This window comes from Eubalaena glacialis, chromosome 9, assembly GCF_028564815.1.
Source record: "Eubalaena glacialis isolate mEubGla1 chromosome 9, mEubGla1.1.hap2.+ XY, whole genome shotgun sequence".
NCBI classification, from domain to species: Eukaryota; Metazoa; Chordata; class Mammalia; order Artiodactyla; family Balaenidae; genus Eubalaena; species Eubalaena glacialis.
The window spans coordinates 106,546,695-106,562,779 of record NC_083724.1 but is presented as its reverse complement, the minus strand read 5'-3'; the positions used below and the strand labels follow the sequence as shown (position 1 = coordinate 106,562,779).

The 16,085-nt window shown below is 40.4% G+C and overlaps 1 long non-coding RNA gene across 1 annotated transcript in view; it reads left to right on the top strand.

Moving 5' to 3' along the window:
- Positions 1-2,849: 2,849 nt before the first annotated feature.
- The window catches only part of LOC133097499 (uncharacterized), a 28,881-nt gene continuing 15,645 nt past the window's right edge, over positions 2,850-16,085 (top strand). The window contains exons 1-2 of the long non-coding RNA XR_009702022.1: positions 2,850-3,082; positions 4,928-5,076. This is a non-coding gene — a long non-coding RNA (uncharacterized LOC133097499). The remainder of the gene's footprint in view (positions 3,083-4,927; positions 5,077-16,085) is intronic.

The window sequence follows — 16,085 nt, the reverse complement described above, 5'->3', positions numbered from 1 at the left end:
ACCTCTTGATCTTTTAACAGGGTTTAGCCCCTCTCTGTCCCTGCCATAAAAGTGTCCAATGTCCTATTATCTACCCTATTCCTGTTGTTGTTTCTTATATCGAAGTGCCGATCTCGAAATATAGACAGGAGTCGGGTCATAAATATGTAGTCCGGAGCCTGTTTGTCTCTTGCCTCAGGAAATGTAAACAGGGGGCTGGTAATGAATATCCGGCCTGGAGCCCATCTTCTTCTCACCCCAGGAACAGGAGGCCGGTTCTAAATGCCTAGCCTGGAGCCCATCTATCTCCTGCCTCAAGGTGGGACCATGGGAAAGCTGGGCTCCTCTGCCTCCCTCCCTGAGCCCCATATAAAGAGCAACGTGGAGAGAGAGATCCAGCCAGCCCACAGGCTTCAGCCACCACAGGGCCAGGGTCTCAAGTGCCAGCTGCAGGGGTCCCAGCCCCTCACCGATTTGCTCACCAACACAGCGTGGAGCAGGACTACCCACCTGAACACTGCCCTGGCTCCTGACCCTGCAGAATTTTGCACAAATAAAATGATGGTTGTTATTTGAAGCCACCAAGTCTCTGGGTGTTTTGTCACCCAGTGAAACAGCCAGCAACCAGGAGGCGAACAGTGTCAGGGGAATGCAGGCACAGCAGGCGGTGAAGCATGAACAGTTGGGTCAAGGGCATCTTTTGCTATCACAGGCCCACACCCCAGAGGGGCCTGGAAGCAGTTACTGCACAGAAGGCAGCCGGGAGTTCATATCCTAAGACCCCAGCCATAGAAGCTGGCTTCTAAAATAGGCAGAGACACTGTGAACAGAACTGAGGCCTAAGGTCAGAGATGCCAGCAGACACAGATTCAACCCCACGGTGTTGGAAGAAAGGGACTTGTAAGACCCTACGTAGGATCAGAATATGTCTTAGGAACTGAGTCATGGATCTGTCTGCAGATGGGAGAGAAAAGGCTCAACTCCTATCCATCAATGAAATACATTGAGGGGCTGGAAATAAACCCTCACATTATGGTCAAATGATTCTGGTAAAAGTTCCAAGAGCATTCAATGGGGAAAGAATAGCCTCTTTGACAAACGGTACTGGGACAACTGGATATTCACATGCAATAAAATAAGTTGGACCCAAACACTGCATGCAAAAATTAACTCAAAATGATTCATAGACCTAAATATAAGAGCTGAAACTATTAAACTCTTAGAAGAAAATATAGGAAGAATTCTTCATGACTTTGTTTTAGGCAATAGTTTCTTAGATATGACACCACGAAAGAAACAAGAGAAAAAATAGATGAATTAGACCACATCAAAATTAAAAACTTTTGTGCTATACATAATATCATCAAACAAGGGAAAAGACAACTCAGAAAATGGGAGAAAATTTAATCAAATTATATATCTGATAACAGACTTGTATCTAGAACAGACAATGAACTCCTACAACTCAATAAGAAAAAGACAAATAACCTAATTTAAAACTAGCCACAGGATTTGACTAGGCATTTCTCCAAGGACATAGTCAACAAGCTCATGCAAAGATGTTCAACATCATTAGTCATTAGGGAACTGCCAGTCAAAACCACAGTGAGAACACTTCACTCACACTCACCAGAGTGGATACAATCAAAAGGACAGAACAAATGCTAGCAAGAATGTAGAGAAATTGGTAATCTCATATGGTGTTTGTGGAAATGTAAAATAGTGCCTAAGGCTGGGTTGGGGGGATTAGGTGGGAGAATGGGGATTGAATGCTGATAGGTATGAAGTTTCTTTTGTGGGTGTGGGGGAACTAAAAATGTTCTAAAATCAGATTGCAGTCATGGTTGAACAACTCTACGACTATACTAGAAACATTGAATTATATACTTTAAATGGATGAATTGTATGGTAAAGGGTAGGAGAACATGCCACCCAAAATATGCCACTTTGACATAGGGATTCTTTTAAGCTGAAGGCAATTGAGAAGCGGCAGCTGCAAGAAAAGTTCTCTGCCCTCCCATTTGCCTAAAAAGACATCAATCTGTAAAGGCGTCCCCCTCCTCCTTTCTCTACCAGGAAGGACGGAAGTTAATCACCTGACCACACTAGACCCAGATCAGCCCTGAGACACAGCAGAGGAATCTGCTTTGCAAGTAGCTCTTATCTTCCATCAATTTCCCCATGTATTTACCTTCCCACAATTTGTGGTCCCTAGAAACTCAAAGTCCTTTCCTTCATCTTGTCACCTCTCTAAAAATTTATTATTGTTCTGTAGAGATGCAACATAAGTCCAGGTTACACCTTGGAGTTACTCATTTCTGAGTGTTCCTGCCTGTGTGAACTTCTCTCTTTCTCTTGTTAATCTATCTTTTGTTAGTCTAATTTACAGAGTCCCAGTCAATCAACCTAAAATTAGTTTTTCCTCTCCTAAAGGTATGTGAAGTTTATTGTCAGGGAAGGGAAAACTTCCCTCTCTACCCCTCTTGAGTTCTTGTGCCTGGATTCATAATGAAATTGACACAAGACAGAATAACAGGAGAAAAACAAACAAATTTTAATTTGTGCACACAGAGTCTCATAGAAATGGAATCTAAGAAGTGACCAAAGCAGGCAGCTTATATACTTTTTAGACAAAGAAACAATAAATTTGCGAGGAATTGTCAGGACAAAGAAATTTAGGCTTTGGGTGCTTAATTAGTGAAGAATCTGGAGTTTGGGCTTGGGGTAGTAAAGTAAATAAGGTTTGTTTATACAGGTTTCTTGGCCTGAATTTCATTTCTCTAGTGATAAGGGTGTCCTTCTACCTCCAGATGCAGGGAGTGTATCTTTCATATGAGAGATTAATTTCCTGCTTTCAGGGAGACAGAAAGGAGAGTCAGTGTGTCCCTCTTGCATAGGCTGTTTCTTAAGTAACTTTAATTCAAAATAATCAATTTGCCATTGACACATATCTTGGGACAGCCTAAATATCTCAGTAAAGCAGTTACAAAACCAAATAACCAGGCCCGTCTATGAGAGAGGAGATGAAAGAAGCTGGCAACTGGAATCAATTCAGATCTCCCCCTGCCTCCTAGTTAACAAGGGCCAGCATCCTACGGCAAAGGTAAGACATGTCAGTTACCTGGTATAGTTAGTAGATAAAATGCAGGACCTAAGAAAATGGTTTTAATATAGTAAAGGAAATGAAGGATTTACATTAAATTGTTTAATAACATGCTTTTTTTGTTAAGTATTTTATCTATTAAATGCTTCAATAAATTGACTGCACAATAATGAGAGGGAAGACATGTAGGTATAATCATAGGTTGCCTGAGGGTCTAGGAATTTAGTAAATGTGTGGCAGAGAAAAACATATCTAAATTCAAATTAGAAAAGTCAGTGTGAACTCACAGAAACATTTCCCCTGTTAAAAAAAATTGTCTCAACATCCACCACAGTGTCTCTGCCCACCATCATTTCTCATGTGCACCCCAAACATCCACCCTTTGGTTACCAATTCTATTCTCCCCTAAAAGGCATCTTGGAGAATAGCTGAGAACTGTCTCAAGGCTGAGAAAACTCACAGTGGGCCTGGTATACCTGTCGTTGCCAGGAAGCTAAGAAGCTTTCAAGGATGTCAATAGGATGCTAAAGCGACAAAGGACTAGCTTTTAGGGACTCCCAGTGACTACCCTGTGATGCCTTGAATATCAAAAATCTTTTCCCTTTAATTGAGAGAAATTAAATTATAAAAAGCTGTATATAAGCAAACCAGAAGCTTGTAAGCATACTGTACTATCAAACTTTTTGTTTTTTTCAATCAGCTAGGTCTAGAAATGTAAGCTGGCCAACTTTCCTCCCCTGCTTATGACTTAAAGAAGAAAAAGTTCAAAGAAATCTATTTTAACTCCTCTGCTACCTCTGTGAATGTAGCTGCAGCGTCAGAAGGCTGGCCCACCTTGGCAAGTACAGACAGGCTGTCCCCTTCACATAAACAAACATGTGGTCTAGACCTACTTACACTGTTTGTGTAAGCCCTTGCTGAAGCTAAACTGGGTCAGTGGTGTTATCTTTGTAGAACAAAGGACAGTCTCTGGTGGTCACTCATTAGATGCCTCTGTGACCTTTAGAAAACTCAGAATGGTCATCATTATAAAAAGGACTGTTGGGACTTCCCTGGTGGTGCAGTGGTTAAGAACCCGCCTGCCAATGCAGGGGACACGGGTTCGAGTGTTGGTCCGGGAAGATCCCACATGCCGCGGAGAAACTAAGCCCGTGCGCCACAACTACTGAGCCCGTGTGCCACAACTACTGAATCCCATGTGCTCTAGAGCCTGTGCTCCGCAACAAGAGAAGCCACCGCAATGAGAAGCCCGCGCAACACAATGAAGAGTAGCCCCTGCTCGCCGCAACTAGAGAAAGCCACGCACAGCAACCAAAAATAAATTAAAAGTTAAAAAAAAAAAAAAAAGGACTGTTGGCCAATATTAGTATTGGCTCAACCTGGATTGGATTCAATTCCTGTGGCCAGGAGACAGCCCTTGCTTTTGTTCCTCCACAGCCAGCAGGGTCTGGAACTCCCCTTGCTTCCAGGAACAAATGAAAGAGGCGGAGGGTGCAGTGAAGGGCTGTGTCTTGCCCACTTCTCCCTCTGAGCCACTATTTCTCCTCCCAGGAAACTGTCCTGCAGTTGCACAGTGTAGAATATGGGTGTGTGTGCCTAAACTTTTTTCCGGCTGGATGAGACCGCTTCCCTAGAGCGCAGGCTTTCTTTACAATTCTGGTGAAAGGAAAAACATTTCTGAAGTCAGTCACTCATCTCATCCTTCCCTTCTCTGCCTCTTGCCATGAATGTCATCCCTCCTGGCCCCTGATACTCTATTCCAATGTTAGATAGTATGATTGTAAATTATTGTAGTATCACGTTGCATTATTTAATTAGTTCATTTTTGTTGTACATATTTTGCAGGGTAATGTCATGGGTCTACTGTTTCAAAATACGCTCAAACGACCAGACTGTAGAAAGAAAAAAGGAAAAGCACCAGCTTCTGCTTACTCATCTAGGTTCCCAGTGATTGCCAGGACGGTGCTACCAGCTCACAGGAGCAACATAAGCAGGTGAGACGGTTGGGTGTGGGGAAGGCTCTCTCTGATGTAACCACCCCAGTCCCAGACATCCTGTGTGTACCCACCTTCTAATACAAGCCAACGATGCACCTGCCTGTGCCTAATTGTGGTGGAGATTGACCAAGGGCATTTGTTAGAATGTGAGGTGAAATAAAAATGGAAATTTCTCATATTAGTTCACCTTGAAAACAATTGATTGAAGGAAAACTGTGAAAACAAGGAAGCTTTATTAGAGAGCTTGGGGAATTCTGTACATAAGGAATACCCTTTTTTTTTTAAAGATTTATTTATTTTATTTATTTATTTTTGGCCGCATCGTGTCTTTGTTGCTGAGCGTGGGCTTTCCCTAGTTGCGGCCAGCGGGGGCCACTCTTCACTGCGGTGCGTGGGCTTCTCATTGCGGTGGCCTCTCTTGTTGCAGAGCACGGGCTCTAGGCATGCAGGCTTCAGCAGCTGTGGCTCGCGGGCTCTAGAGCACAGGCTCAGTAGTTGTGGCGCACGGGCCCAGTTGCTCTGCGGCATGTGGGATCCTCCCGGACAGGGCTCGAACCCGTGTCCCCTGCATTGGCAGGCGGATTCCCAACCACTGCGCCACCAGGGAAGCCCAAGGAATACCCTTTTAAAGTGTCCTTTGGGGTATGGTTTTCACGCTTTCTCGAGACGTTTTCCTGTGGCCTATTATAATTCATCCACATTGAGGTAAGGGGTGGGGGGCTGTGGAAAGCTGTGCTCAAAAAGCCCTTGCTAGTCCTTGCTTTTCAAATTCTGGGGGCTGCCTGAGATGTGTTGGGTGGAACCTGCCTCTCTCTGCTCAGTGGGGCTCCCTGCCAGCCTTGCAGTCATGTCACAGGGAGGCGGAAGCCCACCCCCAGACCCCTTAGCATCCAGCACTTGATAAGAGGTGATGCACCTCCTGCTTCCAAGAACGGCTCACAGAGCCAGGCTGGAGACGGTGTGGCTGTGACAGTCAGCAGTGTAACGCTGGCCTCAGGGAAGAGTCGCCAGCGTGTCCTAAGGCAAGACCATCAGGAATGTTTTGGTGCCCCCAAACTATGTCCTGTGTGGACTTCAGAATTTGACCCTCAGATCAATCAAGGAGTTGATTACCAGTTGAGTATTGGTTGAGTAGTCAACGTTCTTTGAGTACTAATTAATTGTTTACCCTGCTTTAGTCTTCTTCAGAGCTCTTTTCTCCACCCATGGTGCAGTCACTTGATTATTTGTTTATTGGTAAATTGTCCCCCCTGCAACTTGTTTTCCCCCACTTCTAAGCACTATGTTTCCCAGCAACTAGAATAGTACCTGGTGCATAGTAGGGCCCCAGTTAATTTTTTTTGAATGAATGAATGAGGCACACTGCAATGCCCCTGTTCTCACAGGAGCTGAGGAGATAAAATCCATATCCACAAATATGGAGCTGGATGTACAGCATGCATATAACATCTTTAGGCCACATGTGAACAGGTCAAGGGGGAATTATAAGGATAAGGGCTGTAAGGACTTGTAAAGATGGAGGTTTCGTTGTGGGCTTCAGTAGAGAGGGAGGGGTAACTACTCTCAAAATGTAAACTCTGGGACAAAATAATTTTACTGCCAGAGAAAGCAAAAGAATAATTGTTTCTAGAGCAGAGGTCTGTCTTGGCTCTTCCATGAATTACCTATGGGCCTTAGCATGTCCCTAAAACTTCTGGGACTTCGAACGTAGAGCGGAGTCTAGATGGTCCAGCAGCTCTTTCAATGCCAACTTTTCCTGATCACTATAGATGCCCAGTTTTTATGGCTTGAGCATGTGTTATAAAAATGAAGGAAAGGCAACTTCCCTGAGCCTGTCTTACTTGCTTCAAAGGCCATCTGAACCAAATTTCTAGTGTTGATGCAGAGCTGATTCCCCCCAGTCCTGTCTCCCCTCACTGCAGCTTGTCTTCCCACTGCTAACCTTTCACTTAAAACTTTACCTCCTGGAAGCCCCTCTCCAGTGTGAGCAGGCCATGCTTCCCCACCTCTGATTCTTCCTGAGGCCTTGCCTCCTTGCAGGATCTTCGTGTCCTGGCTGCCATTCTCCCACACACTCCTGGGGAGGCAGGCGATCTCCTTTGCTCTCTGCCATTGTGGAAAGAGCATCCTCCTTTGCCAGCTCTGTCCCCTGGCAATAGCAGCTTCTCCTGTCCCTGACTGCACTCTTCTACATGATGATGATAGTAGCTCGTGGACAGTGTGGCAGGCACTGTTCCAAGGGCATTTCATGTACTAAGTCATTCACTCTCCAACACAACTATGTACAAGATAAGGATTATTACCATGATCCCCATTTTACAAATGAGGACACTGAGGCCCAGAACAGTCAAGTAACTTGTCTAAGGTGACCCTATTAATAACTGATAGAGCCAGGATTAAAATTTAAGCCATCTGGATCTAGAGTCCATGGATGCTGTGCAATCCAGCAGTTGGGTGATGAAATTAGTGTAGGGAGTTGTGACCAGCATTTATTTTTAGATGAAATAGAACAGAACAGAAAGAATAGAATAGAATAGAATAGAATAGAATAGAATAGAATAGAATAGAATAGAATAGAGATTAGTAAATAGCAGAATTATTTTTGCAAAACTCTTGTTTTATTTCAGTCATGCACGTGTATTTGAGTGCACACTGTATTTCATTTTTTTTTTTAAGTTTGAAAATCATTGCAATGTTCTGTGGCTTCTTCCTGACCTCATTAAAACTGTGACATGTGACTCTAAGTACCTCTCTCCACTTTGACTTCTGCCAACATCTGGATGATTTCATGGTTCACGGGTCCATTCAGTAGCTAGTTCTTATAGTTCCTTAACTCCAGATATATTCATCTCCATTTCAATTCATTTAGCTGGTTCCATAGCTAAATCCTGGGGCTGATCAGTTCTTAGGAATTGCTGCACTCATGAAACTGTAAACTCTCAAGTTTACTCTTCAGATAGACCCCCAGCCTTTCATATTCTTTGCACTGTGTCTTAGTCCATGCAGGCTGCTATAATGGAACACCATAGACTGGGCAGCTTATTAAAAACAGTAAGTTCTCACAGTTCTGGAAACTGGAAGTCCAAGATCAAGGTGCTGGCAGATTTGGTGTCTGGTGAGGGCCCACTTCCTGGTTCCTAGACAGACATCTTCACACAGAATCCTCACATGGTGGAAGGGGAGAGGGAGCTCTCTGAGGTCTCTTTTATAAGAGCACCAATCCCATTCGTGAGGGCTCCATCCTCATGACCTAATCACCTCCCAAAGGTCCTACTTCCTAATATCATCATGTTGGGATTAGGATTTCAACATACGAATTTTGGGGGGAGGACACAGACACTCAGTCCATAATACCCTGCCATGTCCCCAGCCCTGATTTGGAGCTCACATGTCCCTTGACTCTTCCTCTTTGTCCTTCCATGCTGTCTGTGTCCTCTTGTCCCTGTCTTTTGTTCCTTTCCTTACCTCACTGATCACCCAAGATCCTATGATTGATGACATCAACTTCTTTTCCATCTGTATCCACCACGCCCTCACCTCCTTATCCTTCTATGTTCTCCTAACACAGAATCAGTCTGCAGCTGACCCTTCACTCAGATGCATACACCGAGGAGTATAACCAAGCAAATAGTGGCACTCAAATGAGGGTCACCATTTTTACTGGTCTATTAGTGCCCCTCAGCATCTTGCATTTGACCTGGGTCCTACCTGACAGAGAAAATAAGCCCCATCAGCTCTCCATCCCACACTTGCTGACACATTGCCATTCTCTTTCATTTTAAAATGACCTCAGATCCAAGATTCATCCTCCATCTGTGCTCTCAGCCCCACAGCTTCATCCTTGCTCCATCTTCCTTTCCTTATATTATTAACCTCCTGCTCTCTACTAGTTATTTCCTCTCAGCCTATGGACATTTTCACATCTTTTTCATTAAAACGGCCCCCACCCAATTTTGCAGCTGCCGTCCAATGCCCAACCCCTCTCCATCACATTGCAATGAACACACAAACACACACACACAATTCATTGTCTCCATTTCCTTTTCTCCCATTCATTCCTCAGCCCCCTGATACTGGGCCTTTGCCCCTACAACTCCATGGAAACTGTTCCTGTCAAGGTTACCAATGATTTCTGTCAGGGAGAAATAAATTTTTGCCTACCCTTCTAGGTTCTTCTGCCTGGTCTAAGAATTAAATTGACATGAGACAGATTAACAGGAGAAAATCAAACAAAAGTTTAATAACATGTATCCATAGGAGAGACCCAGGAAAATTGAGTAACTTGCCAAAGTGGCTGAAGCCCTCACCTAATTACCATCTTCAGCTAGAGACAAAAGAGGATGTTGGGGTAGTAGTTTGGGACTTCAAAGGGGAGGAAGGCAATTCAGAAATAGAAAAGCAAATGTTTGGTAAACAAATGTTTGCTGGGCCCTGCAGAGACAGTGGAACACAGAGTGAATTCTGACCTCTAGGCCCTGCCTAGAGTTCCTCTCACCACACCTGGCCCATATTCTGTACAGATATCTCTGGTGACAGCTCTATTCTGGGGACTGGCTCTCTATCTAAATTCTTTAAGGCAGTTAGGGGGAAGGTCAAAGTTTCTTCCTGAGTCTTTTGGGCCTTGATTGTTTTTAGCTCAAAATAATCAGCATGCTAAAGAGACATTTTAGGGTGGCAAGTTTTGCTCCCCTACACTTCCTTGTAGTCAAGTCCATAAAAACTTTTCTGTCCATATATCTTTCATTCTATCTGAGCATTTGGATTTGTCTATCACTGCCATTGTCTTGGATCTTTCTTCCTCTCTGACTTCTGTCAGTCTACTCTTCCTGTTTTCTGCCTCACATTTTGATTATCTTTCTTCATCATTAGTTTCCTGCTGTTGAGAGTTAGTTTTAGAATAAAGGGAAGAGCCCATGTGAATTGAATTGACCAAAATTTAACTCTTCTCCATAAAAATATCATCAAAAAAATTTTTTTGGACTAGACAAGCTGATTCTAAAATTTATATGAAAAGTGAACAAACAAGAATAGCCAATGGAAGAAAATCTTAAAAAGAGGGAGGACAATTAAGTGAAAATAATGGTGCAACCAGATATTAAAACATATTATAAAGCCTCAGTAATGACAACAGCATGGTATCAGAACATGAATAGACAGATCAGTGGATCAGAATAGGAAATCTGGAACCAAATAGAAATATACATGGGAATTCTATTTATGATAAGGAGAGAGCCTAACCAATGGGGTAAGGACAGACTACTCTCAAATTTTTAACATCCCTTTTTCTGTATTTTCTGTCTCATCCTGTATTTTTGTCTCCTTTCTTTGGTCTATAAATACACTTGTGTCTCTCATTAAATATCAGAAAACAAACAACCCTCCCTCCCTTCCTGTATCGTCTTAGTTAACCACTATTTCTCTTATACTTTGCAGCCAAGTTCTCTTTAAAGAATACTTTTTTACACACTGTCTCCGCTTCTTCCCTTTGAAAAAATATTTTAAAATCTTAACATTGGTTTATTTTTAGTTATGAAGTAAGATAATACATAAGACTATGTATCTTAATAACTTGAAATATGAAAAGAAAATGGTTGTAATTAATATTTATTATCTCAAGAGTGGAATTACAAGGATATTTTATGGTCTAAATCTGCACTATCCAGTACAATAGTCACTAGCCACATGTGGCAATTGATCCTTTGAATGTGGCTACTCTGAGCTGAGATGTGCTATAAGATACACATTGGATTTTGAAGTTTTAGTGAAAAAAGAGAATGTAAAATAACTCTTTACTAATCTTTTCTATTGATTACATATTGAATCAATAACATTTTGATATATTATTTTTTTTGAATTTTAGTTATTTTTTCATACAGCAGGGTCTTATTAGTTATCCATTTTATACATATTAGTGTATATATGTCAATCCCAATCTCGCAATTCATACCACCACCACCACCCCCGCCACTTTCCCCCCTTAGTGTCCATATGTTTGTTCTCTACATCTGTGTCTCTATTTCTGCCCTGCAAACCAGTTCATCTGTACCATTTTTCTAGGTTCCACATATATGCGTTAATATATGATATTTGTTTTTCTCTTTCTGACTTACTTCACTCTGTATGACAGTCTCTAGATCCATCCACGTCTCTACAAATGACCGAATTTCGTTCCTTTTAATGGCTGAGTAATATTCTATTGTATATATGTACCACATCTTCTCTATCCATTCATCTGTCGATGGGCATTTAGGTTGTTCCATGACCTGGTTATTGTAAATAGTGCTGCAATGAACATTAGGGTGCATGTGTCTTTTTGAGTTATGATTTTCTCTGGGTATATGTCCAGTAGTGGGATTGCTGGGTCATATGGTAATTCTGTTTTTAGTATTTTAAGGAACCTCCATACTGTTCTCCATAGTGGCTGTATCAATTTACATTCCCACCAACAGTGCAAGAGGGTTCCCTTTTCTCCACACCCTCTCCAGCATTTGTTGTTTGTAGATTTTCTGATGATGTCCATTCTAACTGGTGTGACGTGATACCTCATTGTACTTTTGATTTGCATTTCTCTAATAATTAGTGAAGTTGAGCAGCTTTTCATGTGCTTCTTGGCCATCTGTATGTCTTCTTTGGAGAAATGTCTATTTAGGTCTTCTGCCCACTTTTTGATTGGGTTCTTTGTTTTTTTAATATTGAGTTGCATGAGCTGTTTATATATTTTGGAGATTAATCCTTTGTCCATTGATTCATTTGCAAATATTTTCTCCCATTCTGAGGGTTGTCTTTTCGTCTTGTTTGTAGTTTCCTTTGTTTTGCAAAAGATTTTAAGTTTCATTAGGTCCCATTTGTTTATTTTTGTTTTTATTTCCATTACTCTAGGAGGTGGATCAAAAAAGATCTTGCTGTGATTTATGTCAAAGAGTGTTCTTCCTATGTTTTCCTCTAAGAGTTTTATAGTGTCTGGCCTTACATTTAGGTCTTTAATCCATTTTGAGTTTATTTTTGTGTATGGTGTTAGGGAGTGTTCTAATTTCATTCTTTTACATGTAGCTGTCCAGTTTTCCAAGCACCACTTATTGAAGAGACTGTCTTTTTCTCCATTGTGTATGCTTGCCTCCTTTGTCATAGATTAGTTGACTATAAGTGTGTGGTTTTATTTCTGGGCTTTCTATCCTGTTCCATTGATCTGTATTTCTGTTTTTGTGCCAGTACCATACTGTCTTGATTATTGTAGCTTCGTAGTACAGTCTGAAGTCAGGGAGTCTGATTCCTCCAGCTCTGTCTTTTTCCTTCAAGACTGCTTTGGCTATTTGGGGTCTTTTGTGTCTCCATACAAATTTTAAGATTTTTTGTTCTAGTTCTGTAGAAAATGCCACTGGTAATTTGATAGGGATTGCATTGAATCTGTAGATTGCTTTGGGTAGTATAGTCATTTTCACAATATTGATTCTTCCAATCCAAGAATATGGTATATCTCTTCATCTGTTTGTATCATCTTTAATTTCTTTCATCAGTGTCTTATAGTTTTCTGTATAGAGGTCTTTTGTCTCCCTAGGTAGGTTTACTCCTAAGTATTTTATTCTTTTTGTTGCAATGGTAAATGGGAGTGTTTCCATAATTTCTCTTTCAGATTTTTCATCATTAGTGTATAGGAATGCAAGAGATTTCTGTGCATTGATTTTGTATCCTGCAACTTTACGAAATACATTGATTAGTTCTAGTAGTTTTCTGGTGGCATCTTTAGGATTCTCTATGTAGAATATCATGTCATCTGCAAACAATGACAGTTTTACTTCTTCTTTTCCAATTTGTATTCCTTTTATTTCTTTTTCTTCTCTGATTGCCGTGGCTAGAACTTCCAAAACTATGTTGAATAATAGTGGTGAGAGTGGACATCCTTGTCTTGTTCCTGATCTTAGAGGAAATGCTTTCAGTTTTTCACCATTGAGAATATGTTTGCTGTGCGTTTGTCATATATGGCCTTCATTATGTTGAGGTAGGTTCCCTCTATGCCCACTTTCTGGAGATTTTTTCAAATGGTGTTGAATTTTGTCAAAAGCTTTTTCTGCATCTATTGAGATGATCATATGGTTTTTATTCTTCAATTTGTTAATATGGTGTATCACATTGATTGATTTGCATATATTGAAGAATCCTTGCATCCCTGGGATAAATCCCACTTGATCATGGTGTATGATCCTCTTAATGTGTTGTTGGATTCTGTTTGCTAGTACTTTGTTGAGGATTTTTGCATCTATAGTCATTAGTGATATTGGTCTGTAATTTTCTTTTTTGTAGTATCTTTGTCTGGTTTTGGTATCAGGGTGATGGTGTCCTCATAGAATGAGTTTGGGAGTGTTCCTTCCTCTGCAATTTTTTGGAAGATTTGAGAAGGATGGGTGTTAGCTCTTCTCTAAATGTTTGATAGACTTCACCTGTGAAGCCATCTGGTCCTGGACTTTTGTTTGTTGGAAGATTTTTAATCACAGTTTCAATCTCATTACTTGTGATTGGTCTGTTCATATTTTCTATTTCTTCCTGTTTCAGTCTTGGAAGGTTATACCTTTCTAAGAATTTGTCCATTTCTTCCAGGCTGTCCATTTTATTGGCATAGAGTTGCTTGTAGTAGTCTCTTAGGATGCTTTGTATTTCTGCGGCATCTGTTGTAACTTCTCCTTTTTCATATCTAATTTGTTGATTTGATTCCTCTCCCTCTTTTTTTTGATGAGTCTGGCTAATGGTTTATCAATTTTGTTTATCTTCTTAAAGAACCAGCTTTTAGTTTTATTGATCTTTGCTACTGTTTTCTTTCTTTCTATTTCATTTATTTCTGCTCTGATCTTTATAGTTTCTTTCCTTCTACTAACTCTGGGTTTTGTTTGTTCTTCTTTCTCTAGTTCCTTTAGGTGTAATGTTAGATTGTTTATTTGAGACTTTTCTTGTTTTTTGAGGTAGGCTTGTATTGCTATAAACTTCCCTCTTAGAACTGCTTTTGCTGCATCCCATAGGTTTTGGATCGTCATGTTTTCATTGTCATTTGTCTCTAGGCATTTTTTGATTTCCTCTTTGATTTCTTCAGTGATCTCTTGGTTACTTAGTGATGTATTGTTTAGCCTCCATGTGTTTGTGTTTTTTACTATTTTTTCCTCTGTAATTGATTTCTAATCTCATAGCATTGTGGTCAGAAAAGATGCTTGATATGATTTCAATTTTCTTAAATTTACTGAGGCTTGATTTGTGACCCAAGATGTGATCTATCCTGGAGAATGTTCTGTGTTCACTTGAGAAGAAAGTGTAATCTGCAGTTTTGGGATGGAATGTCCTATAAATATCAATTAAATCTATCTGGTCTATTGTATCATTTAAAACTTGTGTTTCCTTATTAATTTTCGGTTTGGATGATGTGTCCATTGGTGTAAGTGAGGTGTTAAAGTCCCCCACTATTACTGTGTTACAGTTGATTTCCTCTTTTATAGCTGTTAGCAGTTGCCTTATGTATTGAGGTGTTCCTATGTTGGGTGCATACATATTTATAATTGTTATATCTTCTTCTTGGATTGATCCCTTGATCATTATGTAGTGCCCTTCCTTGTCTCTTGTAACATTCTTTATTTTAAAGTCTATTTGATCTGATATGAATATTGCTACTCCCGCTTTCTTCTGATTTCCATTTGCATGGAATATCTTTCTCCATCCCCTCACTTTCAGTCTGTATGTGTCCCTAGGTCTGAAATGCATCTCTTGTAGACAGCATATATATGGATTTTGTTTTTGTATCCATTCAACAAGCCTTTGTCCTTTGGTTAGAGCATATAATCCATTCATGTTTATGGTAATTATTGATATGTATGTTCCTATGACCATTTTCTTAATTGTTTTGGGTTTATTTTTGTAGGTCCTTTTCTTGTCTTCTGTTTCCCACTTAAAGAAGTTCCTTTAGCATTTGTTGTAGAGCTGGTTTGGTGGTGCTGAATTCTCTTAGCTATTGCTTGTCTGTAAAGTTTTTGATTTCTCCGTCGAATCTGAATGAGATCCTTGCTGAGTAGAGTAATCTTGGTTGTAGATTCTTCCCTTTCATCACTTTAAATATATCATGCCACTCCTTTCTGGCTTTTAGAGTTTCTGCTGAGGAATCAGCTGTTAACTTTATGGGAGTTCTCTTGTATGTTATTTGTCATTTTCCCCTTGTTGCTTTTAATAATTTTTCTTTATGTTTAATTTTTGTCAGTTTGATTACTATGTGTGTCGGCATGTTTCTCCTTGGGTTTACCCTGCCTGGACTCTTTGTGCTTCCTGGACTTGAGTGGCTATTTCCTTTCTCATGTTATGGAAGTTTTCAACTATAATCTCTTCAAATATCTTCTCGGTTCCTTTCTTTTTCTCTTCTCCTTCTGGGACCCCTATAATGCGAATGTTGTTGCATTTAATGTTGCCTCAGAGGTCTCTTAGGCTGTCTTCTTTTCTTTTCATTCTTTTTTCTTTATTCTGTTCCATGGCAGTGAATTCCACCATTCTGTCTTCCAGGTCACTTATCCATTCTTATGCCACCATTATTCTGCTATTGATTCCTTCTAGTGTATTTTTCATTTCAGTTATTATATTGTTCATCTCTGTTTGTTTGTTCTTTAGTTCTTCTAGTGTTTTTTCTTTAATTGTTCTAGGTCTTTGTTAAACATTTCTTGCATCCTCTCGATCTTTGCCTCCATTCTTTTTCCGAGGTCCTGGATCATCTTCACTATCATTATTCTGAATTCTTTTTCTGGAAGGTTTCCTATCTCCACTTCATTTAGTTGTTTTTCTGGGGTTTTATCTTGTTCCTTCGTCTGATATATAGCCCTCTGACTTTTCATCTTGTCTATCTTTCTGTGAATGTGGTTTTTGTTCCACAGGCTGCAGGATTGTAGTTCTTCTTGCTTCTGCTTTCTGCTCTCTGGTGCTGATATATTCTTTTAAATGAAAATTTATTAAAATAATTTCATATGTTTCTTTTTCTCTTTTTAAAGTGG